At 40.0% G+C, this 25745-nt stretch overlaps 1 pseudogene; it reads left to right on the top strand.

Annotated features, from left to right (window-relative positions):
- Positions 1-11049: 11049 nt before the first annotated feature.
- On the top strand, positions 11050-25543 carry LOC139738056 (uncharacterized; annotated as a pseudogene).
- The last annotated feature ends 202 nt before the right edge of the window (positions 25544-25745 follow it).

The following is a 25745-nucleotide window of genomic DNA, read 5'->3' as shown; positions in this document are numbered from 1 at the left end:
TTTCATTTCGGTGGCCCGATCGGGCCACCAAAATGATTGATTTTTATTTTTTTGGTGGCCCGAAAAGAAAAACAAACAAGCAAAACTATCGGTCCTACTAAACATAGAAAAATAAATATCAAGTATTACTGAAGTGATACAGGTACCCACGTCTAAAATAAGGAGAAAATTTAATCATCTTATACCGTTATTCTGAGTTCTAAGATTTCGCAAATATATAGGCTTATAATAGATTATTATAAAAGTTGATGCCTATCAAATTGGTCAAAATTTACGTTTGAAATGAGAAAGTGGGAGCATTTGCAGACATTAAACATCCGACATTTGTTTTAGCATCGTAAAGAGCCAAAAAATTACCGTTATTTATTTCTGGTGGAAATTCAAGCAATCATTCAACATTTACGAGCATTTTAACACCTTCCGGAGCCGAATGTTACCGTTAATCATTTTCAAATGTAAAACCAAGCAACCGGCATTCATTCTATCATCTTACGGACCTGAATATCATCCTTATTCATTTCCGAACGTGAAAGCAAACATCCGCTCTTTATTTTATCATCTAACTGAGCCGATTGATACCGTTTATAATTTCCAAATGTACAAGCAACAATCTGTTACTTATTTTAGCATCGTACGGAGCAGAATATTACCGTTATTCATCTCCAAATTCAAAAGCAAACACCCGACATTTACTTTATGATCGAAGGAGCCGAATGTTACTTCTGTCCACTTCCGAAAGTGAAATGAATAATCTGACATATTTCAGCATCGTACGGAGCCGAATGTTATACTGTTTTTCACATTCAAACGTCATCCGACATTAAATTTACCATCAAACGCAACTGAATGTTATTGTTATTCATTTCGAAATGTTAAATTTATAGCAAATGTCTGATATTTATTTTAGCATCTTAATTATGGAGCAGAATGTTACTGCTTGTCACTTCCGAGCGTCGAAAGCAATCATCTGACATTTATTTTGGCATCTTCCGAAGCCGAATGTTATTGAGCACTATTTACTTTCGAACGTAAAAGCGAACATTCGGCATTTCATCGTCGTACGGAGCTGAATGTCATTGTTATTCATTTCCGAACGTCAAAGGGATCATTCGACATATACATGTATTTTAGTATCTTCCGGAGCTGAATGTTATTGCCATTTACTTTTGAACGTAAAAGCGAACATCCAGCAATTATTTCATCATCGTACTGAGTTGAATACTATTGTTATTCATTTCCGAACGCCAAAGCAAACATTCAACATTTATTTTAGCATCTTCCGGAGCTGATTGTTATTGCTATTTACTTTCGAACATAAAAGTAAACATCAGACATTTATTTATCATCGGACGGAGTTGAATACTATAATTGTTATTCATTTCCGAACGTCAAAGCAAACATTAACTTTCACCATCAAACGCAGTTAAATGTTACTGTTATTCATTTCGAAATTTAAAAGCAAACATCCGACAGTTATTTAGCATCGTATGGAGCAAAATATTACTGTTATTCACTTCCGAACGTAAAAACAATCATCTGACATTTATTTCAGCATCTTCTGGAGCCGAATGTTATTGCTATTCACTTTCGAAAGTAAAAGCAAACATCCAACATTTATCTTGTCGTTGTACGAAGTTTATTATTATTGTTATTCATTTCCGAACGCCAAAGGGATAATTCGACATTTACTTTAGCATCTTCCAGAGCTAAATGCTATTATTATTCACTTTCGAACGTAAAAGTAAACTTCCGGCATTTATTTTATCATCGTATACGGAGTTGAAATTCGTTATCATTTATATCCGACCGTCAAAGCAAACATTTGACATTTATTTCAGCATCTTCCGGAGCCGTATTTTATCCCTATTCATTTCCGAACGCAAAATCAAATATCTGACATTAATTTCAGCACCGTACGGAGCTGAATCTTACCATTATTCATTTCCAAAAGTATGAGCAAACATCCGACATTTATTTTTGTATAATACGGAGTCGAATATTGCCGTTATTCATTTCCATAATTAAGAGCAAACATCTGACATTTATTCTAGCAGCTTACGGAGCCGATAGTTACCGCTGTTCATTTTCAAAACTGAAGGCAAACATCCGGCTTTTTTGGTGGCCCGGCGTGCGTTTTTGGTGACGCCGGTCGCAAATAAACCATTCGCGAAATCGTGATTCGATTCGCGAAAAGACTCCGCTAAATCGCTACACTCGGCAGGGGCTACGTCGTCCTTTCACCAGGTCTCGTTTCAAAACCAAAATCTCGTGTGAGTTCTTGCGTTACCTATCGTTAATTTTAACGAAACATCGTTAATTTGCGTGAGGGATCGTTACTCATCGTTACCCATCGTTACTCATCGTTACTACAAACGTTAATTTTCCCGATCGTTACTTTGCGTTACTAACGATCCAGGTGAAACCGCTTGCGTTAATGAAACGTTAATGTTGATTAACGCAAAGTTTCTTTTGGTATATACTGTAAGTGCATGTCTGAGTTACACTTTCTCTGAAATTGGATGGATTCACAAAGTGATCTATTGCCATTATGTTCCAGAGAATGTGGAGGTTTGTGTGTAGTCATGATGTTTGGTCCCCTTAGAGTGCCATTCATTGTGTGTGTGTGTGTGTGTGTGTGTGTGTGTGTGTGTGTATGTGAGAGAGAGAGAGAGAGATTTCTGCAATGGCCCCATCAAAATAACTGCAAAGCGTAAGTTTGTGTGTGGTCCCATGTATGCATAGTTATATCCATGTGTGTGTTTTGCCAACATGCTCCAAGAGGAAGAGATATAAATGCTACAATGATCATCAGTCTCAAGTGGATTTTGGCATTGTCCTTTTAAACAATTGTCAAGCGTTAGGACCAAGCACTGTTAATCGAAGAGAGCTTTAATAGCCTCAACTACAAATTGTTTTGCCATAAAATAAGTAGACTCAAAGCTACAGACCAGTGAAAGTTGGAGTGATATCCACGCAGTATAAACCTATATCCACTCATGTACTCAGCAATGTGTACATGAATGTGCATCAATGATTACATGCATAGACCTTTTTGTTCTCATAAAGAGAACAAAAAAATATTTGCAGCTGAGTGATTGCACTGTACTCGTAGAGTACTGTACTGTAGGTGCATAGTATAATTTTATACAGTACCATTATCAGTGCTGTTCGCATTTTAGGTACAGAAAACTTCCCAAGAGCAATCAAAATCTCGTATTTGCTGTATTTTTGCAGTTTCTCGCACTGGCCCTTGTGTTTCTCCAGAACTAGTGTCAGTTTTTTTGCTGTGTACTCGTACTCCAAGCCTCACATTACCATGTAAGTCATTGTGAGGTCATTTTAAAATGAGTGTGAGGAGACAGGTACGTTAGAGACCAGTAAACCTGAGTACATTTGAGTATGGATGAGCATGTACTCTCGTTTGAGTGTGGACACTGGCATTCCATGGCTGGACTTACATAGGAGATGCAGGAAGTCACCCAGAGAGTCACACCTCCGCAGCACACCTCTGGCCAAGCGGTATGTGCTTGAAAGCCGATATGTTAGAGCAGATCCAAGAGCAGCTTGAGAGTTTGTGTGATGGTTGGAATCCAAGAACGTTTCAGCTGTCTCTGCCAGCAAGTAGCCTGATGAAGTGATAGACCACAGCGCAGAACATTGGAAAACAAGCGAAACGCCATCTCAAGGAGGGAATGAAAAGGGACCAAACCATCCTGCTTCAAAAGAAGACAATGAGTGCTATTTTTTGATGGATGTCCCCAGATGTTTTCCAGCAAGTTCGTTAGTGCATTCACTTTGAAAATTGTCCAAACAACAACAACAACAACAACAACAACAACAACAACAACAACAACAACAACAACAACAACAACAACAACAACAACAACAACAACAAATATTTGATGATCCAGAAAGTTTGTCCACAATTGCAGACATACTTTCTTTTTGTCTCTCTATGAGGCGTGGACATTGTAATCTCCATGGATTATCATGAACTGCCCTCCTGGATGTGACAGAATTATAAAGATGCTTGACATCAGAATGCTCATATGCATGTATTCACATTGTAGAGTGCGTGCTCCAATACTGTGAATGAGCTTGCATCCTTAGCCAATTCTGTACATAATAAATCATGTAGTCATCGATAACCAATACATATCAATTACCGGCAATCATTGTTTTGAAAATAAGTGTAGTATTGCATCCTGCTGTAATTAACACTTTACCTTCCTTATTATGTGTTATCAAAGAAGAATGATGCTGGTAATATCATGTAGTTGTGGTAGTGACATTATGATAACAATAACAGTGATATTATTTAATATTATAATATGGGCTTTGAATCTCTGCAAACTGATTGGTCAGTTGTCACGCATTGATATTTACTGATCCATTCTGAGCCATGCATCCAGTAAAATCTGAACGCCTAGTGGCTCAAGTCTTGTATAGTGTAATTGGTGTACCAGACCCATGATGGGGAAAATGGTTTTATTTCCAGAATTTAAAGGCCCATTTTATAACACATATATGATGCACAGGCCTATTTCATGGATCAGTGAGAATTGGATGCTCTTGTTTAACTTTGAAACAGTGTAAAACCCACTCGCTGTACTTGTGGGTTTGAACAGTTCCAAAGTTAAACTCGCGCATCCAATTCTCACTCCATTCCGTCCTGTACATCATTTGTATAATGACATTGACAGTGATACTGAAGTGTGTTCTTTGTTTTTGTATTGGTAATTCATCAGTTTTGCTGAGTATTTTGAAGAAAGGTTTGATCTTCGCTCTGAGCGTTATTTGTAGAAACATGTTTGTCTCGCAGCCACTGGAGTGTTGGTACCTGCACTTGCTGATTTGTTTGCTGAGGTGTCTATCTTGAATGATGATGATGATAATGCATCATATGAGTGTTCGACAGAGGACCATAATGATTTGACGAGGGATGGTGATGGTAATTACTGATGCTGGTGTAAACGACAGCTTGCTGAGCAGACGTGCCTTCTTTTGAGTTCCCTTCTCACCTGTCACTCGTTTTCCCCTTCCCATGAATGATGAAAAAAAAGACCCCTCAAACAAGGATTGCCTCCCAACAACCAATTTGAGTCTCATCAAGCAAAATGTTCATGATGACAAAATTTGAAAAAAAAATCAACAACACTACCAAATGAACACGAACTTGACAAAAAAAAAAAATCCATGAAAAACAGTGTGCCAGATGTAGAATGCCAGACTAGCACTGCGTTCAGACGATTCCTTCGCGGGGAATGTCCCGTTTGCCAGGACTTTCCCCAGCAATCCCATCGTGTGAACGCTCAGTGGGACATTCCCAGCTCCCCTGCCAAGCTTGTCGAGTCCTGCAACAAAATTGTGGTGGGAGACTGACCTTTATCTCTCGCACAGCTGTTTTCCTCATAAAGATCAGCATTCCTGTACATAAAAGCCCTTTTATAGAGGATGAAAGAAATTCCCCCCTAAGGCAAGGGAAGAAACAAGTCCAACAGGGTATGGACAATGTTCATTTGTGTGACCTTGGTAATCAAGGACAGGCAGCGTGAGAACCAAGAGAGGATATTGAAGGCAGGTTATTTGTTTTGAAATTTGAAACAAATCATTGTTACTGCGCTGCATGTGTTAGTACAATAAACATTTGGGGACAGGAAAGCGATATTTTACATGTTTTCATTGTGCTGTTTATGCCCGATGTTCATTCACATGTTTTGCACTCAAATTTTCTCACAAGTATGATGTTTCTAAAGTTTTCCAAATGTTTTCCATGTGTTTGAATTCATTCTATTTTGAGCATGTTACCAATTCTCAAGCATGTCGCAGAATATGTTGCTGGCTTTTGAGCCTTAAGATTTTTTAAAGGAAGTAAAAAAAAAAAAAAAGATAACAGCCCTTTCAACAGTAACATGTATTAAGCCCAATGGCCCTTACCAGTGCCATTAACCGGAAAGGCCCTTTTCAGGAATTGCATCTTAATTAGTGAGAAACATTTAATAACACATTGCAGCTCCAGTGCACACGATGCCCCCAACAAGTAAAGTAATGATTTTTTAAAAAATGCTAATTTGTTTTTGTTTTTTTATGGGGGGGGGGTTTCAGTGATCTTTATTTGATTTCTATAATTTTACCTAACAAAAATTTGTCTTGAATGCATGCTACAATATTCAATCAACAATGATTAATCACCACAAAAAAAAAGATCAATCAAATTATATGTAATACACACACACACACACACACACACACACACCCCTAAATAAAATGAAAGTGATGAGTGACAAAATGCAGATGACCAGCACACAGTGGGTCCATGACGGCTAACCTAGTACTAAAGAAATCAGTGTTGGAAAATACTTAAGATGTAAAATTACATGTATTTCAGCAGGCGGTATTCGCAATTTAAAAGAAACCTGTACTGACATTTTCTACTTGTCTGATAATTCTAATCTACATTTTTTGATGCCTACAACTGGAAAGAGAGGATTCTAAAACCCAGGATAAGCCTGTAATGATTTTTTGAAAAAAATGAAAACGAGCAAGCCAAGGAACGATCCACACAATTTGGCATACGTCACAGGTGCCAACCTCCGACTTTAGCAAAACGAACTAGAAAGGTTCTACACATGTCAATTTACTGATGAAATCTCACACGAAGTACTGCAAAAACTGTTATTTAGTAAAATTGCAATATGGAGCTGAAATAAACATGTTAAACAATATTATTAATTTTCAAAAGGAATCTCTTCAAAAGCTTTTTATTAAGATCAAATTTGAGGGGTATATTCCAGATATGCAAAATGAAATTGGCATCATTGCCCGAACGTGCTGCCCATAGAAAACTGTGTGTAAGTACTAATAACGTTGCACTGCACTAACTATGCATTGATGATGAGCGATAATGGTTCGACATCACAGTTCAAACTATCTAACGAAGATGAGGACTGAGTGATTCTTAAAATCTAAATCCAAAAAATAGTCAACGGCAATCACGGTTTACGCCTAGTTAGAAGAAAACGGCACTCAATACATATAGACTCTAGGGATCTAGACTAGAACTAGGACTAGGACTAGTGAGCAGTCAAGGACCGAGAAGATTCTACTCGCCGCTCCATCGACAGCTGTACGTGCACAGCGCTAATAATAGGCACAGCATAAACGTTTAGTATGCAATACATACCCCGAATGGCCCTGCTGCCAGAACTTGAAGAAAGTCCAGACGAAAGTCCAGACTCCAAGGTCTAGCGTTGCCGCTAGAGGCCCTTGTGCTGCAGGCCCTGTTGTTTCTGTGCTGAATTTTGCAGGTAAGGTATCTGCTTTATGGATTTTCAATGTTTTTGTGGTCGAGATAAATCTCATGGTGGTCGTATTAACACCAAGGACTAACTTAGATCTATTTTTAGTAGGACCCATACCTCGGAAGAGTGGCCCGACCACGTAGATACAAACAGTGCCACCGCTTCGCGATCCAAGCGCTGGTGTAGGCATAGTGCTAGAGTACTTCCGTATCCATGTAGATATCTCAAAATTCACCCAACCAAATGGCACCAAAATCACAAGAAGTATTTTATGACTCATGTCCACTTGCTCATGCTAATTGGAACCAAATCGCAAGTTGAGAAGCGTAAGTGAAGTTGTCGACTTTCCTGTCGTCGCTAAAAACAATCTGCTCTGTAGGACTAAACAAGAGTGATCGTGGCGTAGTAGCCCTACTTGCCTGCGCACGCACAGACTGAAGTTAGCCATCTAATATCATGAGACAAATCTTTCAAGTAATCGGGAGCAAGAAATCAATTTATAAATTATTTGAGCTAAGTTGAATGAAAAATAAAGTTCGTAAATCACACAAATCGCTAAAATCATGACATTTTTAAATTTAGTTCCTGTGTAAATTCCCCGTTCGCACAGCACTAGTCGGCTAACTTCAGTTCTAGATTGTGCATATCGCGTTTGCCAAGATCTCTCGCCAAGAGTGAGGTTTTTTTTAGTGACAACTTGAAATTCGGCGTCAATATTGATACTTCTCGATTACCGATTTTGTTCAAATATAATACGGTATTTTGAAATATGTTTAGAAGTATATCCTGTAATTTTGGTGCGATTTGGTTCATCGAAATTTGAGACAGCTGCATGGATAGGACAGTACACAAGTGCCGCCTGCTAGCTAAATTGGGCCTAAGCGTCGTCTGCTACTCGGCACGATTTAACGCACGCGTATGCGAGGGCTTGTAATCAGTGAAACATTTGGCACCTGTGACATCACGACATCCGGGCTCGTCAGCTTATTAGCATAATTCTCGCCCAAAAATTTCCATTTTCAACATGAAATTACGGACTAAATCGTTATGAAATTTTGATTCTGTTTGCACCGCTGGGTCTTTTAGAATTAAAAGAACAACATATAAAAAAATAAAAAACCGGTACAATGCCCTTTTAAAAGTAAAGCATTCGTGTTGGGATCAGAGTTGATTTTTTTTTTTCGTGTGTTAGTAAACTCCCAAGTAACACCTGACCCACAAAATTCATGAAATTGAAAATAAAAATCCTGCAAAATGTAAAGCATTACATGTACAGTATAGATTGTACAACAAAAATTGTAGTATACTATGAGAACCATATTCATGATTGTTGTACACCAGAGAACAATGGCAGGGCCATTGAGTACAACTGTACATTTAGGTGAGAAAATGAGAAGATAACATGGATGGGTCAGTATATAGTGACATTATATGTGCGTCATGAATACTACTCCAGAGTGAAGCATCCAGTGAGGTTTACATGATATACAGGCAAAATGGTGTGATGATAAAGAGCCATTTAGCATTTAGATATCAAAAGGATAGTGCTCAAATCGGAACCAAAGGCCCCTCTTCTCTTCATGTTGGAAAGAGTGATTCGATGAACCTGCTGTTAGTTGCTGTTAGGTACTGCTAATCAGAAAAATCCAGATTCTGTGTATACCAAGTGCCTCTGTCACCAGTATTTGTGACATGCAATAATCCCATGAAACTTCGTGCAAGCTCCCTGATTGACACAGGAATCCCCCTTGATGTAAGCATCTGAAGTGTCTGAAAACACCATGAACTTGTACTGCATGCAGGAGGGTGTACACTGAAATCAGATTTAGAGACTGCATATTGTGGATTGGTGATGGAGAGACATTGGCATCGTATGAAGTTCAGGAGGGATTAGCAGTCAGTACAAATTTTTGTTGTTGTGCAATTCACTTGCTCAGGAGTGGTATCTTAAAGGTAATCAGCAGGTGTTAACCACCTCTGTGATATTGTATGTCTTGTGTTTTTCACCATACAATCTGTATTTTCATATTCATAGCAAGTTAGAGTGTCGACATGATGTACACTGTAGGTACATATGGCACAGTTACACACACTCACACACTATTGATGCACTGTGTGACAATAAGCCAGTTCGCAGTTCCACTTTGCGCATGAGCAGAAAAAGGTCATTCGTACCAAGGAGGTTCAAGAGAATGGAGTCACAACTCTTTTTCCCTTTGAAACCATGTTCGAAGCCGCCACTCAAAAATATTTGAAGTATGTACCAAACTGGAGCTGCCCCACAGATAGGAAGACAATTGATTCATGTGTCATTGCGTAACGACCAGCTACCCTCTAGGAAAGATGTCTGTATGATGGTAATAACTTCTCGCCATCCCTACTTATGGAATATGAGCAATACAAAAAGGTATAGGCAGGGGATGCGCGGATTAAATCACATAGAAATCAATGAAATGAAAATCAAGTTTACTGGACATGGGCATGTCCGGGCACAAATCTGACATATTGATTTATAAAGAACCATTCTTGAAGATTATTCCATATAGTATTATTTGTCGGAATTTAGCGGAAAAGTGTTAAAATCGGCATTCAAAGAGGGTATACTTTCAAATACTTTCACAACATACAGCTCCGATTTACACTTGTGCAGGTATTTCTGGACGAGTTTGACCTTTGTTTTAGATGTTTTATCATAAGGAGAAATTTCATGTCATTTAATGAATAAACAAGCAAAATATACCCGATAGAGTTCAAAATCCTTCTTCTGATTGCCTAGAATGATGGCGGCTTCAAACATTGAACGTCAAAGGTACACATGCACCTGTGGAATTCTTTTGTGCATCCATAGAAATCTGACAACTGTTTGAATAATTATGGCCAGTTGGAACTCCAGCTCTAGAACCTCTTTGTTCGTACCAACAGGCATGTTGGTTTTTTAAATCACTGGGATAAGCATCTGTGATATAATGATTATTCATGTAATCCTGATAAATGCTGCTTGCCAGCATATTCACCTGACAGCAAAACAGTGGTATTTGGCAATAACAATAGAAAGAGATTGTTAATGATGTAATAACTATTCATGCAATCCTTATAAATGCTGCTTGCCAGCATATCCACCTGACAGCAAAAGTGTTATTTGGCAATAACAGTAGAAAGAGATTGTTAATACTTTCAATGCAAAATAATGAAATGGATGCTTTCCCAAGTGTTATCGATGGATCATTCTGGTCATCTTGTCTACGCAAGTTCATTCTTTGTTTGGACAGGATTGATGAATCCCATACAGTGTAAGTTGTAACGTAAAGCTTATGCACTACAGATGTTGCTCTGAAAACGAGGGAAGTGCCCCTTAGGCTGCGTTCACATAGAAGTATACTATTCGGGTATTCGGGCTCGTTTTTCGAGGGCACGCGAATAGCTTGAATCGAACGATAGGATTTCCTCACACCGGTTCACATAGGAGGGCACTGTTCGAAAGTACCGAATAGCTGCGAAAAGTATAGCAAAGTGGGAATCGAACTTGTTCGATTTTCTTGCAGCGTATACCATCTCTCGTTTATGAAATAATGACACTTTTGGTCTGGATTTGCCCTTTAGCAAAAATAAGCATGTAGACTGACATTCTGATGCAGTTTAGAAATTGTTAATAAGATTTGCTGGGATGTAGGAGGAAGAAATCCTCACTGCATGGGATGGTGAGTTGACGGTGCGGGTGATGGTGTATTCGGTGCTCGAATAGCGAATACCGAACACTGAATACCGAATACCGAATACTTCTATGTGAACGCAGCCTAACCGACTGAGAAAAAAAAAAGGTCATTTGTACCAATGTGCCCATGAGCTAACTCAGAACTGGCTTATTGGTGAGTGGAATGTTGCAGGACAGACTTTTACACCACATTTGTATCATGGGTTCAAAGACAGTTAATGTTAAACATGTGTAGTTGACATGAAACATAGGTAATAGAGTCTTGTCTGATTCACCCTTGTACACTGTTGAGAATGACATGTTGGTACATGTTGGGTAATGTGTTTATTGTACTCATATGATAAATTGTACAATGTAGTGCTGTATGTATTACGGGAAGGTACTTGGGATTCCCCACATTTAAAAATAGACCTTCCTCTGACATAGTGCCAGTGAATGATTGGTTGCCATAAATGGAGGAAACAATAGAAAACCAAAGAATATGCCAAATGCATTGTGTGCAGTAATGGTATAGAACACCTCCTTTTCATTGGAATTTCTTTGTCCTTCAGTGGGACAGATGTGGACATAACCAGTTGAGCAATATGTTGCTTTGACAATATTGCAGTGAGGCTGCAAAATGCCATTGGATGTGTGAGATCAATGTGGGGGAAAAAATTGGATGAGGATGAAATTTGTGGTAATACAGGGAGAGCATTGCTGGATAGGGGAGGATGCAATTTAAGCACCAGTTCAAGGCAGTTGTCATTGGAAGCAGTAGGGAAAGAGGAAAGCAATGCAGAGTTGGTCTCACCACAGACATGATGCTGTGCGCCCAAGAAGTCTTTGACCCAGGAAGTGAATGTCATACCAACTTACAGGAAATTGGAAATTCCCACTCACTGCTTGGCAGATGATTTGATCTGACCAATTCATGAGGAATAGGACGTGAGGCATCGTCACACAAAACAGTGCAATGAAGTAACGCACCTCTGCATAACGTATGACTCTCGTGTGTGCGTTTGTAAACTGTGAGACATGCCATGAACTGTTCATATGATGTGGTTACGGATTTATGAGCATTTCTTGACCAAACAAAATGTGAGGACTCGTTCCGTCATGGGAGTCATGGGTCTATAATTTCATGCTTCAACTGCGAATGCCGACAGCTTTTCACCACAACATTTTCCCAGTAATGGAATATTACAGTGAACCTGATTCTCCTCCGAAAAGAGAGCGTGATTCTTCATCCGAAAGTGAGCTTGATTTTCCTTCCCCATCTCGCCCTCTCTCTCAGTCTGAATGTCAAGGAAAGTGGAAAGAATGCAGAAACATTCAACTGACTCTACAGCAACAGTTGCTCTGCAACTCATTTTTCTATGGTGGATGGCTCAATATTGCGCAGATGCTCATTGCTTGCGAGGCTCCATCCAGAGCACTGGACCAGCTGGAGTCTTGGATCAGTGAAAACTGCACTTTGGAGTTCTCACAGGCCATGGAGCATCTGGCCTTCTACCGGCAGTGTTACCAAACACTCAGCCTGGATGATGTGCTTGGCTTGAGCACAGTGGAGCAGAATCGGTCTAGCATTGCCTCATCAGTGGATGACCCTCTGGACAATGCCTACCAACTCAACATGAAAGTGGATGTGCTCTTTTTCCGAAATGACCAGGAAGTGTCCCTGAAAGATTGCGCTGAGGGGATACGGCACTGCGAACTTATATTTTCTGCAGTGAACAATCACATCATGCGGTGTGCATACATCCATGGTGGGTGGATAGCTCAAGCCTTTGAGGCCTCCAAGATGGGCAATGCCAGGAGCAACTGTGAAGGAAATTTCCAGGAGTGGCTCAACAGTAGCGTCTCAGATGTCTGCGAAGCCGTGGCCTTGGTGGCGATATACTGTGCGTACCATGGTAGACCAGACATTCAGGCCAGTGGCTACCCACTGATGCATTGGAACAGGGGTGAAGAGGAACCAACTCTCCACAGTGACTCTCCACTGCCACATTTTGCTGAAGAAACAAGAGAACAGGCTGTGCAGTCCTCAGGAGGAAGACATTTTAGTGCAGAAGAAGGAGATCATGATGACCAAATGCCTCAAGTCAATTGCCACATGAGTTGCAGAGAAACAAGAGACAATGATTTTGAATCTGACACCTCACAGAGTTCAGCTGAATGCCATCGCTCTCCAAGATGGGAAGATCCGAGTCCAAGTGATTGCAATCAGCATTCTAGACCCATGAGAATGGAGATGGACTGCAGGCCATTGACCAGAGATGAAGAATCACTGGAGTGGCCACAGCAAAATATTGATCAACATTCGCATCCAGTTGGAGCTCTCCCAAAATGGGATGATCCGAGTCCGAGTGATGTCAGTTGGCATTCTAGTCATGTGAGAATGGAGATGGACTGCAGACAGTTGACCAGAGATGAAGAATTGCAGGAGTGGCCACAGCAGCAGATGGATCCCAATCTGCACCCAGTCGGATCTCTCCCAAAATGGGATGATCCGAGTCGGAGTAAAGTCAGTCGGCATTCTAGTCCTTTGAGAATGGAGATGGACTGCAGGCAGTTGACCAGAGATGAAGAATTGCAGGAGTGGCCACAGCAAAATATTGATCCACATTCTCATCCAGTTGGATCAGCATGGCATGCTGGTAGCTGTGCATCACCTCACAATGGAAGAGACGTCTATGACAAAGCAGCACACGGAAGAGACCAATGTTTCCGCACTACTTATGCGTGTTCTCCCAAAGACGGGCACCTCAATCAAGGAGGAACATCAGACCACAACCGTGATAGCACTAGTCCCGAAAGCCCTAACGATGGGTACAATGCAGAGTGGATGTATGATGAGGATATTGACCCATCAACAGCAACTGACAGTGGAGAAGAGTGCTTTGAACTGTACTCTCATTTTAGTCAGCAGAGTATGCATCACTCTTTGACATCTGTCAATAGAGAAAAATATGACTTAAACAGGAACCAAATGAATATTGGCTCCCCTTTATTGGACAATTCTGACATAATTGTCGATAGATCAAAGTAAGTAAGGCTAGCAATTACATTGTAGGTCATGTAAATAAGTTGAACTTGAAGGTTTCTGTCAATCTGCAGTAGTGACATTATTTGGTTGAGGTTGACCACATTGGAAGTTCAGTATTGAAAATCTAGATTTATTCAATAATCAATTTAAAAACCCAAACACACACAAAGGGATGGAGGGATAAAACTCTCTCTCTTCTCCTGATGTTGATGTGTGATCGGTCACGAGCATGCAGTATGGCCAATTTCCCCTGTTTGAGCATAGCCATTAGACTGCTGGGACAAATTGAGTTGTAGCTGCTCATGTCATTTTTTAGTACTGTGGGACCACTCAGCAGACATGCCCAGTCCATGTCTTGTGTGAGTGCATAGCAAAGTTTAGTGGACGTCTTGGTGAGTGTTTTATCTTCAGCTAGAGTAGACAGGGTTATGCAAACTTACTTATCCACATGCCTATTGTAGGACAACAACATGAACTACATTGTACAAAGAAACCAAGTCTCCTTGAATGTGCATGTGGCTTCCTAAAAGCAAACATGAATGTTGCTGCAATATGCTCACATTCTTGCGCAACATCCTCAAAAGCCAGCAGCATTTTATGCAATAACTTCAAGAATTGGCAACATGCTCAAAATAAAATGTAATGAAACACATGAGAAATGTGCAGAACTTGAGAAATGTTAAAGTACTTTAAAAATTTGTGCACAAAACATGAGACTGAACACAGAATGTAAGCAGTACAATGAAAATTGAGTCAGGAATATTGTGCCCTACTCACTCATGATGTGAGCTCCGCACATTATACATTTACAAACTTCTGAGTAAGATATGTAATGTTAATATATACACTTCAACATTTCCTTGAACACATGCTCAACATTATTACATCCTGGGTATACACAGGTCAACAAAATGTGAAGGTAATGTATGTTTACCAGTATTTTTTTTTTCTCTTAAAGTTCTTTAAAACTGCTGTTAATCACTCAGGTAGAAAGACTTTTTATTTATTCCTGGTTGTACAGATTACTTGGCACTGCCAAATGACTTGCATTGTGCTTGGTTGACAACAACAGTATATGGCTCAAAAATGTTGTTGTGTAGTTTTTCAACACACTTTGTGAGTGTGCAATCATATTTTCAGCAACATGAAATTTAATGTGTTTTCTTCTACTCTTGTTTCTTTTGCATTTACAGTGTAAGTCCTTCGGACTGGCCACCAACCTTGAAGTAAGTCTTCCCCTTTCCTTCAGTAAAAGTTTATTCATTGGTTCAGATTACTTTACTAAAGAGAAAGTAATCTTGCATGAAAGTGCTGTGAAAACTAAGTGAAAGTTCCACTGATTATTAAATAGCACATTGTCTATGCTTAAAGTGATCTGTCAAGTCGATATTCCATTTCTTTGACATAGTATCAACCAGAGAGGTTGGAAGAGCTATATACAGCCACTCAGGTCATGTGACCATTCTATGCTTTTAACACTCCAACAATAATTGATCAGGGAGGCAGGATTCAACTTCCCTGGATTGACCTAAATAGGTGCAGAGTTTACTCTTTTTTTTTTAGATATACATTGTTCATCATACACTACAATGTGATATGTTATACTTCATGTATGTCTGCAGGGACTATGTTTCAAGGGCGTTCAACTCTTGCCAAAATGAGAGTGAGAAGGATAAGGTGGAGACACACCTGAAGAAGATCCTCACAGAGGCTCACAACCAGGGCACCGTCATGACCAAGGACTGGAGCCAGGAGCCACTCCCCATCACCCATGGCAGTGACCCCGGCCCCCAGCCCCCTCTGCACCAGCAGGAGGCTCCCTGGAGCGCCGGCAGGGGCCAGCAGAAGTCCCAGTCCCAGTACTACAGTCAGGGCCAGGCCTACATGGAGCCGACGGTGGGGCGCATGCCAGGACTTGGCCGTGGGCGGGGCAGGGGGCGTGGCCAGTGGGCCAAGAGTCAAGAGAGGGCGCAAGCTGGGGCAGCCGATAACCAGCATAACCGCGGCTACGAGGCCAAGCCTGCCGAGCCAGCCAAGGGCCGCCATGGACGCAAAATCTATGGCTTCTCCAGGGAAAGCTTGTACAGTGATGACAGCGGAAGTTCTAGGTCTAGGTCCAGGTCTAGGTCAAGATCTAGGTCCAGATCCAGGAGTAGGAGTTGGTCGCCTTCATTGAAAGGACGCAGAAGGAGAGGCAGAAGAAGAGGGTGAGTTGTTGCACCTGCTCCCCATCACAACCATTGAGAATATTTATGGTAACGAAGCATCGTATATCATGAGAGAAGCTCTCCGAGATATCCAAATGATTGATGTTCTTGGTGCATTTAGAAGCCCCTCATGAGAACATAAAGTATCATGTGCAAGTGGACAAAATCAGGAAAAGTTGGCAGAAAACATTGTGCCATAAATGCTTGATGGATTGATTCATCATAACAGAGAGAGAAGAAAAAAATGAATTGCTCTATTCTGTTACTTCACTTGGTATACAGTCAATTTTAGGTTGAAATTGTATGTGTTCTTAAGGAGAACATGCTAAGTACAAAAGGACTTAAAGTACAACATTGTAGGATGGGTGGGGTCGCAGGGATGTATTCATGTTATAGAATTTAGATGATTGTATGAGGTCAAATTTAGTAGTAATCAACTATCACATGCCAACCCAATCCCCTGCACAATATTTTGACTGTTCAATGAAGTTGTTTTCATGTATAATTTATTCCACTCACACTCCCATCATCCCTCACCTCATCTTTCAGTGAGAGAAGTCCCAGAAGTCCCGATCCGAGGGAATCCCGGGACTACATTCCATTCGGCAGCGAGAAGAAGGGCAAGGGCAAAGGTCGTGGCAGAGGTCGCGGGAGGGGCAGGGGCCGGAGCCCCGAGGCCGAGGAGGACAAGATGCCCAAGAGGACTGAGCGGAATCCAGGGAAGAAAGGACAGAAGGGGAAGAATCGGTGAGTTGGAGAAAGGGACATCCATTGACTTCTAGAATTAGATAGCAATTACATGTAGATGACAGTGATTTCTGCCAGTACAGGAAAAGGCTTGGGATTATAGTTTCCAATCTTAAGAACTTCCTCTTGATCTCGCTACATGAAAGTGCTACAGTCTCTCCTATTTGCTTTTGAGTGAAGGACCATATTTTGAAAGAGGTCAAGTTCTTTCATAGTCAATATTTCTTTGATGCAAACACAAAACCCTATTCTTTCATTGAAATAATTCTGCATGTACATGGTGGGCTAGAGGGGGAGGGGCTTGGATGGCATTATTGATAACAAATGGAAGTTTCGTAAATGTCATGTGCTGCATCATTATTCTTCCATTATTTTGCTTGATTTTTTTTTTTGGGGGGGGGTATTGTTGGAGTTATATGTAAGCTGCATGTATGTTTTGTCATAATATAAGTACCTCGGGGACAAGTAAAGGAAAGTGTGGTACCAAGTGTTGTATGCTTTTTACGAAGTGATTTTACAGTGCATATAAATTGTAGGCAAAGTGAGAAAACAAGAGAAAACTGAAAATATTGGATATGATGGAGTTTAGAGATGTGGAATGTAGAGACAGGATGTCGCCTTTTGTATTGAATATGTAAAAGGCAAATCGGGATTGAGACCCGCATTTTTTGTGCCTTGAAAATGTTAACGTCCCTTCTCTGAACTTGATGGTCTGCACTGTAGCAATGTGGGGAACATAGACTACGTGGATGAGAGGGAGCGTACCATGCGCATGCAGAAGAGGGCGGCCCGCTTCCAGGACATGCTGGGTGAGGAGGAGGGGCCCAAGCTGGGCACCAAGAAGCAGCGCACCCAGAAACTCAGCCTTCAGATCAACGACGTCCTGGTGAGAAACCCATTCTCTTTCCTTGGTTCACCCTCCGTTTGTCTGTACATGCAAGAACTGTTTGGCGAATGTCTTATTGCAGCAGAAATATGTGTTTATGAAGCCTGTGTCAGAATCTTGCAATTGACAGTGACTTAAGCTTATGAATAGATCCTTTTGTGTGCCACAGTAACATAGGTAATTTGACTGCCAATTCTTTATTTTTAATGTCTTATATAATGGTAAAAAAGAAATAATCGATCCTATCTCAGAGCTAAAGAGAGAGAAGGAAAACAAAATCCCAATTTACACTACTGACGGTAAGTACCTACCTCACTTGACAGATGTATTCCGCAATCAAAGTGCTACCAATTTACGTCCAAACCCGTAATTTCAATTGCAAATGAAAACATCTGTTTATGAATGTTATTCTTAATGCAGTCATGTATGTTTATAAAATGGGCTTTAGAATGTCTGTAATCTGATTTGTCAATCATCATGCATTGATTTTAACTGATCCATACTGAGCCATGCGTCCAGTAAAATCCATGAAATCCAAACGCATGGCTCAAGCTTTGTACAGTGTTGTTGGTGTACCGGACGCATGATGGGGAAAAAGGTTGAATTTCATGCATTTTGGGGCCCATTTTATAAAACAAATAATGCACAGGCCTGTTTCGTGGATCAGTGAGAATTGGATGCACTCTCATTTAACTTCGGAAACTGTCCAAAACCCACTCGCTGCGCTCGTGGGTTTAAACAGTTCCAAAGTTAAACTTGTGCATCCAATTCTCACCGATCCAGTCTGTTTTGTGCATCATTCAAATATTGGATGAAGTCATGTATCCATATAGACCGATTCTGTGACGCGCTATGTGTACTTTTGGCATGGGCAGCGCCATTAACGAGGTGTCTCAGCCGACCCCCCCTCTCCTCTTCCCCCCCCCTTCCATGCGCGGAATGAAAAACTGATGCATGGTCGTTTTAGCCAATAGGCATCTCGTACTGAGTGCGCGAACGCTTGCTGAGTGTGCGAACGTTTGTTACAAGTGCGTGATAAACATGTTGCCCGGGGTTGGGGAGAGCAGGAGGGGTCAGCTGAGACACCCACTATGGCTGCGCCCAGTGCCATGAAATGTCTGCTGCCCTCAACGAACCCGAATCGGTCTATAGTAGTAACGGAGTGTTCTTGCCTTGATTATTATTTCAGACTGGAGATGGAGATGACACAGAGTGGTCCATGGAGCCCATCGTTGGTACCAGTCAGGAGCTTTGGAAGCAATACCTCAGGCTCACCTCAGTAAGGCTGGCCACACTTGATGGCACCCACCTCACATGCACACTCCTTGTCCATGTGTTGCCAACAAGAGTTTTCTGTTTCAGTTCATTTAGATGTATAGATATGAAGATACAAATAGATGGATGGATGGTTAGATAGAATGATGGAAAGATACATCAGATCAGTAGATGGGTAAATGGATGCATACATTCATACATGCACCCAAACATGCTTACTTAAATACATCCATCGAAGCAAATACTGTTTACATCATAAATTTTGTGGGGGTTTTATTTTTGTGAATTTCGTGAGTTGGGTGCTAGTCGTGAATATATCAGTTCGAAATTATTAATTCTGATCTTGACACAAATTGGATGTGCATGCATACATTTCTCTATTCAGTACGTTACTCCATGATCATGAATTCAACCACTCATGAAATTGTCGAGAAGTCCCGATTCACAAAAAAATTAGAGTCGCAAAATATATATGGTGCATTGAATTGAATAGTGCATGCACAATCGGCTCCACTTTTTGAAGTGCATGAAGCTGGAACCGCAGAATGGCTCCATACAATGTCTTCATAAAGAAAAAAGAATGCATGAATTTTGTATTAAAATTAATCGTTATAACTGTCCTGTTTTGAATGTACTTTTCACCATGATCCAAACCTGTCACCATATGACCTTTGATCTCTGACCCGCCAGGCCCCAGATCCGTCCCTAGGTGCGCCCCCTGTCCGTCCTTCGCAAGGCCTTGACCAAGGTCAAGGAACGCTGGAAGGAGAAAGGGGACTACAGATTTGTCTGCGAGCAGCTCAAATCCATCCGACAGGATCTCACAGTGAGTCCCCAACCCCCCCCCCCCCCCACACACACACACACACACAGAAGGGACACAGTGTGAACAAGGGGGCTATTAGATTTAGGGGTTGGAATATTTTTGGGGAGTTTGTCAGTTGTTGCTGTTGTTGTATCTTTGTTTGTTTTCATCCAACCACTTCCTCAACTGAAGTATGAATCTTAAAGGGATTGAGTACAGTTTTTGGGTTGAGATGGGGCTCAGGTTTCCAACTTTTTTTAATGATGATTTTTGAAATAACGAGAAACCTTGTATGAAATATGAAAGAGCATATAACTCTAAGAGGAATTCAAAGTTTACTTGATGAAAATTGGTTTTGAAATGGCTAAGGACATCCAAAACAAAGTGATTCTAAGAAAAGGTTGGACCCACCCTTAATTAGGAGATCACTTTGTTTTACCTTGTTTTTGGATTGTCTCAGCTATTTTATAACAAATTTATGCTCTTTACAATTTCATGAAGTAATTTAGAAGTATCTCACATCCTCGAAATCCTCACCTCAACCAATACTATACTATCTCTGTAAACTGGACCCCACATCTATGAAACAATTGAATCTGGAAGTGCAAAATCTTACTTGCATTAAACCTTTCACAAAGTTGTTTTGTTGCACCAGTTCCATTTGTTGGGTTTTTTTTTATAGTTTTTAGATACATCTGTTCTTTGATGAACATTTTTGTCTTCATATTGTTTTGATAACCTGTCTATGATGTTAGAATGCTCGAGGAGCAGTAAGTATGATATCATCGTTCTCATATTTTGCTTCATTGTGTGTTTGTCTATTTTTTCATTCCAGATCCAGTGCATCAGGAATGAATTTTCCGTGGAGGTGTACGAGACCCCACGGTAGAATAGCCTTGGAGAAGGTAAGCCGTGAACATACACCGTACCTCTCCCCATCTCAAAAGTTTTATGCTGGGGAAATACGCAAAGAAGGCCATGTGTGCAGTAATCTGTCACTGCTGTCAGATGATCAGCTATTATGATGAATGAACCAGTGTTAAACTAAAATGTTACCCTACAGCATAAAACACACAAAAAGTTATGTAGATCGATCTTCCTGTGGGCCAGGAAATATACCTATGCATATTGGTGGTAAATTTGACTGGTTGTGGTTTTCTGTGTTTTCTTACAGAGCTGTGCTGTTTTAATCCAAGATTTACGTTTCTGCAGCATATAATTTTGTAAAAGTAGTGTGTACAACAGTGTTTGGGACCCTTTTTTTTTCTGTCTCCAAAGCAAACAAAAAACTATTAGAGTAGAAGCTCATCTGTATTGGAAATTCAACTGAAATTGGTGTTTTGATCTTATTGATCATTCATTGCAAAATATAGAACTCGGTCATTCCACTGATGAAGGCAATAGTGTTGACAGCTGAAAAATTTGGAGGTCAATATTTTGTATTGAGATCAAAAGTTTAACACCAATTTCAGTTAAAAAAATTAAAACAAACAAACATAACTGGAGGAATGAATGTAATATTTCACCTTTCAGGGAGATGTCCCGGAATTCAACCAGTGCCAGACGCAGCTGAAAGCACTCTACAACAACGACAACATCCCAGGCAATGTGCACGAGTTCCAGGCATACAGCATTCTCTACCAGATCTTCATGGAGAACACCATGGGTATCCTTTTATCTACCACTAGAGGGAGCTGTCTACCCAGGAAATGCATGCATTATTTTATCATGCATGATATATTCCACCAAACTTATAATCTTTAATGTGAAAATGAGTAGGTCAATGTTATCCCTGGTGTGCCTTGTATTGAATCATTATGAACCCTTTCAGCTTTATGGTTAGTGGATTGGTGGGTGACATGCCCTTGAGAGTAATCTCTAAGCATTCTTTATCATGAACTCGTAACTTTTTGAGCACCTGCAGAATGTACTGCATCATTTACTAGCATGTACTTGAGAACATCCTGAAAAAAAAAAGTGACCACCTACTATCAGAATTTTATAGATCAAATGGTTGGAACATTGAGCCTTGTATTCATTACTGTTACATGATAATGATGCGCTTTACTTCCCAGGGAAGACATTGGTAGTAAAGAATAGAATGATAAGTTCTTTGTATTTTGCTTACATCATTCTGAGTATGTCTACTTTTTCCACTACAATATTCATTGATTCCCAGCCCTGTGATCTTGTTATAACCAACTTATGTAGTTTTGATGTATTGTTGTGCCCCTTTGAATGGTTGTGATTGGTCCTTCAAAGTAATCTTTCCTTATTCTTTAAAGAGAGAGAGAAAAAGATATAAACAAGAGTGATAACCCTTGACCTCCCTGAAATCCAGAAATGAACACTGCCCTCGCACACTTGAAAGCAGAGTCACGAGAGGACCCATTGGTAAAACACGCCCTTGCCCTGCGCTCAGCTTGGGCCATGTCCGACTATCATAAGTTTTTCAAGCTTTATCGTTCTGCCCCGCGAATGGGGCCCTATGTCATTGATATGTTTGTAGCGCGTGAGCGGAAGAAGGCGGTCAAGATGATCATCAAGTCGTACGTATACCTCTCTTGCTCTTTCATCCTACCTTGTCTGTTTGACAGATGCTTGTATGTGTGTGTTTGTGTGTGTGTGTGTTCTTAGGCTGTGGATATCAACACGAGAAACACTCATTTGAAATAAGAATTGTGAAAAGGGACAGGAACTTTTCTCCTGCCTAAGATTCAGTGGAAGATAGGAATTTTAGGTATCAGTTAAACATTATGAGACCCTGGAAGATTCAATTCAATTCATTGTCTATTGTGCAAATATAAAATAACAATCCTGCAGCTCGAAGGCTGATACGGTTGCTTTACATCAGACTCATAAAAATGAAATTAAAATAAAACTGATAGTATAAGCATACGTGACAAAAAAAAAGGATATTATACACATCAGACCTGAGCATCAAAAAATGGGATAGGTAAGAGTATTGCACAACAGGTAAGGAGATGTGTACGTGAATACAGAAGAACAAATATGTCAAGATGGAGAAGAGCGGGCAAGGAAGTAAAAAATGTAGAAGTGAGTAAATAATTCTGTGCCCAAAAGCATGAGAACTAAAAGCAAAGAATATGATATCAACACAACATCAAGCGGAAATACATATAAGTTATCATACCAAGTCCGTAAATCATTTAAACAAAAGGATGATAGGAAAGGGACTAAATTCAAATAGTGGAAAAAAGGAGATGGAATTTTGTTATAGAATTGCAGGGAAAACCTAAAAGTTATTACCGGTTGACTTATACAAATTTCAATACCATTCAAAATGTTAAAAAAAAAGATAAACAAGAAATAAGGGAAAGCAATGTGTTTTTACATTAAAGATACTTCCCACGGTTAATGAGAGGGGGAAAAAAAGCCAAATGAGATGACACAAAATATGACAGATGACCAGACAAACGCATACAGAATCATATCATATATTGTGACTGTCATTGATCCCAAGGAGGAAATATGATGCCTACAAGGCAATCATTAAAAAATTTGGCTATAAATCTTCTTTACATTTACTTACCAGAGAGAGAATGAGGATATAACTTGATATTAGCAAAACTACAAAGCAATTAGAATAAAACTTTAACACCACAATAAACAGTCCATGCATGAATTATTATGTAAAAGTTGTCTTGCAGATTTATTCAAACATTCTTCATATATTTTGTTATACATTCTTTGACAGAAAGAAAGGTAAGTGAATATATATTCAGTCGAGTTGGATACTGTTGGAATGATAGCCAAGTGATAGATTTTCACATCTTCTCTTAACACGTTCCGTACTGAATTCTGAAATGCCCATAGACTTATTACGCAGGCCACCAGGTTCTCATATGCAATGGGGTAACGTTTTGTATGAGAAGTCGTAGCACGAAGGTTACCGATGTAAGTCGGGCTTCGTGGGCCACCTTTTCATTCAGTGCCTCGCAAGTGCTGCAAGCGTGGCTACAACCAATCAACTAGTCATTTATGTTTTTGTTTTTGTACTCTCGAGACAACAGTTATTGCTGCATGAAATAGATTGCAACTCTCCCTATTTCACCTTCTGGTTTGATTGTGACAATTATAATGTATTGTGGGTGCCTTAGAGTATGCTTATACCACGTAACACCTCGAGAAATTATTAGTCACTTTGTATGGTAGTTAATGACTCCTGAGGCAATGTTTTCCTCCAAGGTAAGTAAACAAATTTATTTGTAATCTTAATTTTTTTCTTATGGAGAAGAATTAGATGACAATGTAGAGAATTTGATCAGTTAACTTTTTATATCTTGATCTCTGTTCGATACCCTTTTTTGATATTTTCTTACATGTTTTTATTTGCTTTTCATTACATTCCCCGTCTCTCAACGACCTCTGCGGCCCTTCTTGACGTGATGAACGCTTTTGTGGCTTTTTTTTTCCGCACTTAAAATGGAGTAGATTCCGACCCACCATCTCAGTAGAGTACATAGTGAGCACTCTGGCGTTCGACAGTACAGAAGACTGCGTTGCTTTCCTTGCAGATATGGGTGTGGTATTCAATACAGACAAAACAAAGGTGGACTGCAAACAAAGCGCGGCTGCTGTCACAGCTGCCGGAAGTTAGGGCATTTTCCTTGGAGAAAAATAGCACTCCACAAATTCTGTGTTACCATGGGAACCAAATCAAATTGAACAATGGAGAAGAGCCCTGGTTGGGAGCAATTTCCTGGTGAGAGGGGTCAAGGCAGTTCCAAACAATATATTGTATCTCATGGATTTGCACCGTACAGTTCTGGACAAGGAGAAAGGGTGTAGCTGTTTGTGAAAAGCACCACCGGCAGTTTGACATAAATGCAGATAGCCATGTATTTTATGAGCATTATGTGACCATCAAAAAATTGTCAGTTTCGTTAGAGGGGTACCTCTTTGATTTGGATTCCTTTTTGTGATGGTGATGACAGTGAAAAAAGAAAATGCTCATCTGTGTGAAATTTGTGGTCACAAGTCTTCAAATCAATTGAAAATTTCATGGAAGTTACACCTTTGATACCAAGATATACTTCAAAATGTTATCTGTATTTCGTGATGCACAACTGATGAAATGATTGACTAATCTTGTTGCTTTCTCTTCTTTCCCCCCTTGCACTTGTCATACAACTGTAATGGAAAATGAGAATGTTGCTGATATAATCGCTTGATAGTCCTATGAAGTGAAGTTACTTTCTGAGTTAAGATTTTGACTTGCAATTTACCCATTTTGAAAGGACACAGTGCTTAAATGTATCCAGGGTAGATATGCCATTACCTTACCGTAAACTGTGAAGTGTCAGTGACTAGATATTCGTATATAAGCCATGTGTTTCCTTTCAGTCCTGTAACCGGTCGTAGCATGTGAAATTCTTTCATAAAGGCATCAGTAGATCTCAAGTGAAGGATGGAATGCCGGAATTCAAGAGGAAGGAAATCTGTCCAGTTTTCTAGATTCTTACAGTTGTGGCGGGTTATAAGCATAACATCTTTGCATACTGTCATTCCTAATCTGAAGCAGTTCACAGTTTCCTATTCACAAATCATAGAGCGGAAATACTGAGGAAAAAGCATGCAATCTTAATGCTATGCAAGAATTGAGATAAAATTTTCCAAATGTTTTTAAGTGGTAAGTATTACTGACTCAAACACAGCTGCAGATGCTGTGCCTGCATCCAATTTCTGATGTCCTTGTTTATATCGAGAAATTAGTTTTAATCAAATATGACAAAGTTTGCTTTCCTTGAGCATTCATTCATA

The sequence above is a fragment of the Diadema antillarum genome, unplaced genomic scaffold, assembly GCF_040938485.1.
Source record: "Diadema antillarum isolate AM-2024a unplaced genomic scaffold, OU_Dant_1.0 seq00000720_RagTag, whole genome shotgun sequence".
NCBI classification, from domain to species: Eukaryota; Metazoa; Echinodermata; class Echinoidea; order Diadematoida; family Diadematidae; genus Diadema; species Diadema antillarum.
Note: the sequence above shows the minus strand (reverse complement) of the source record. Positions and strands in the feature narration are given on the sequence as shown.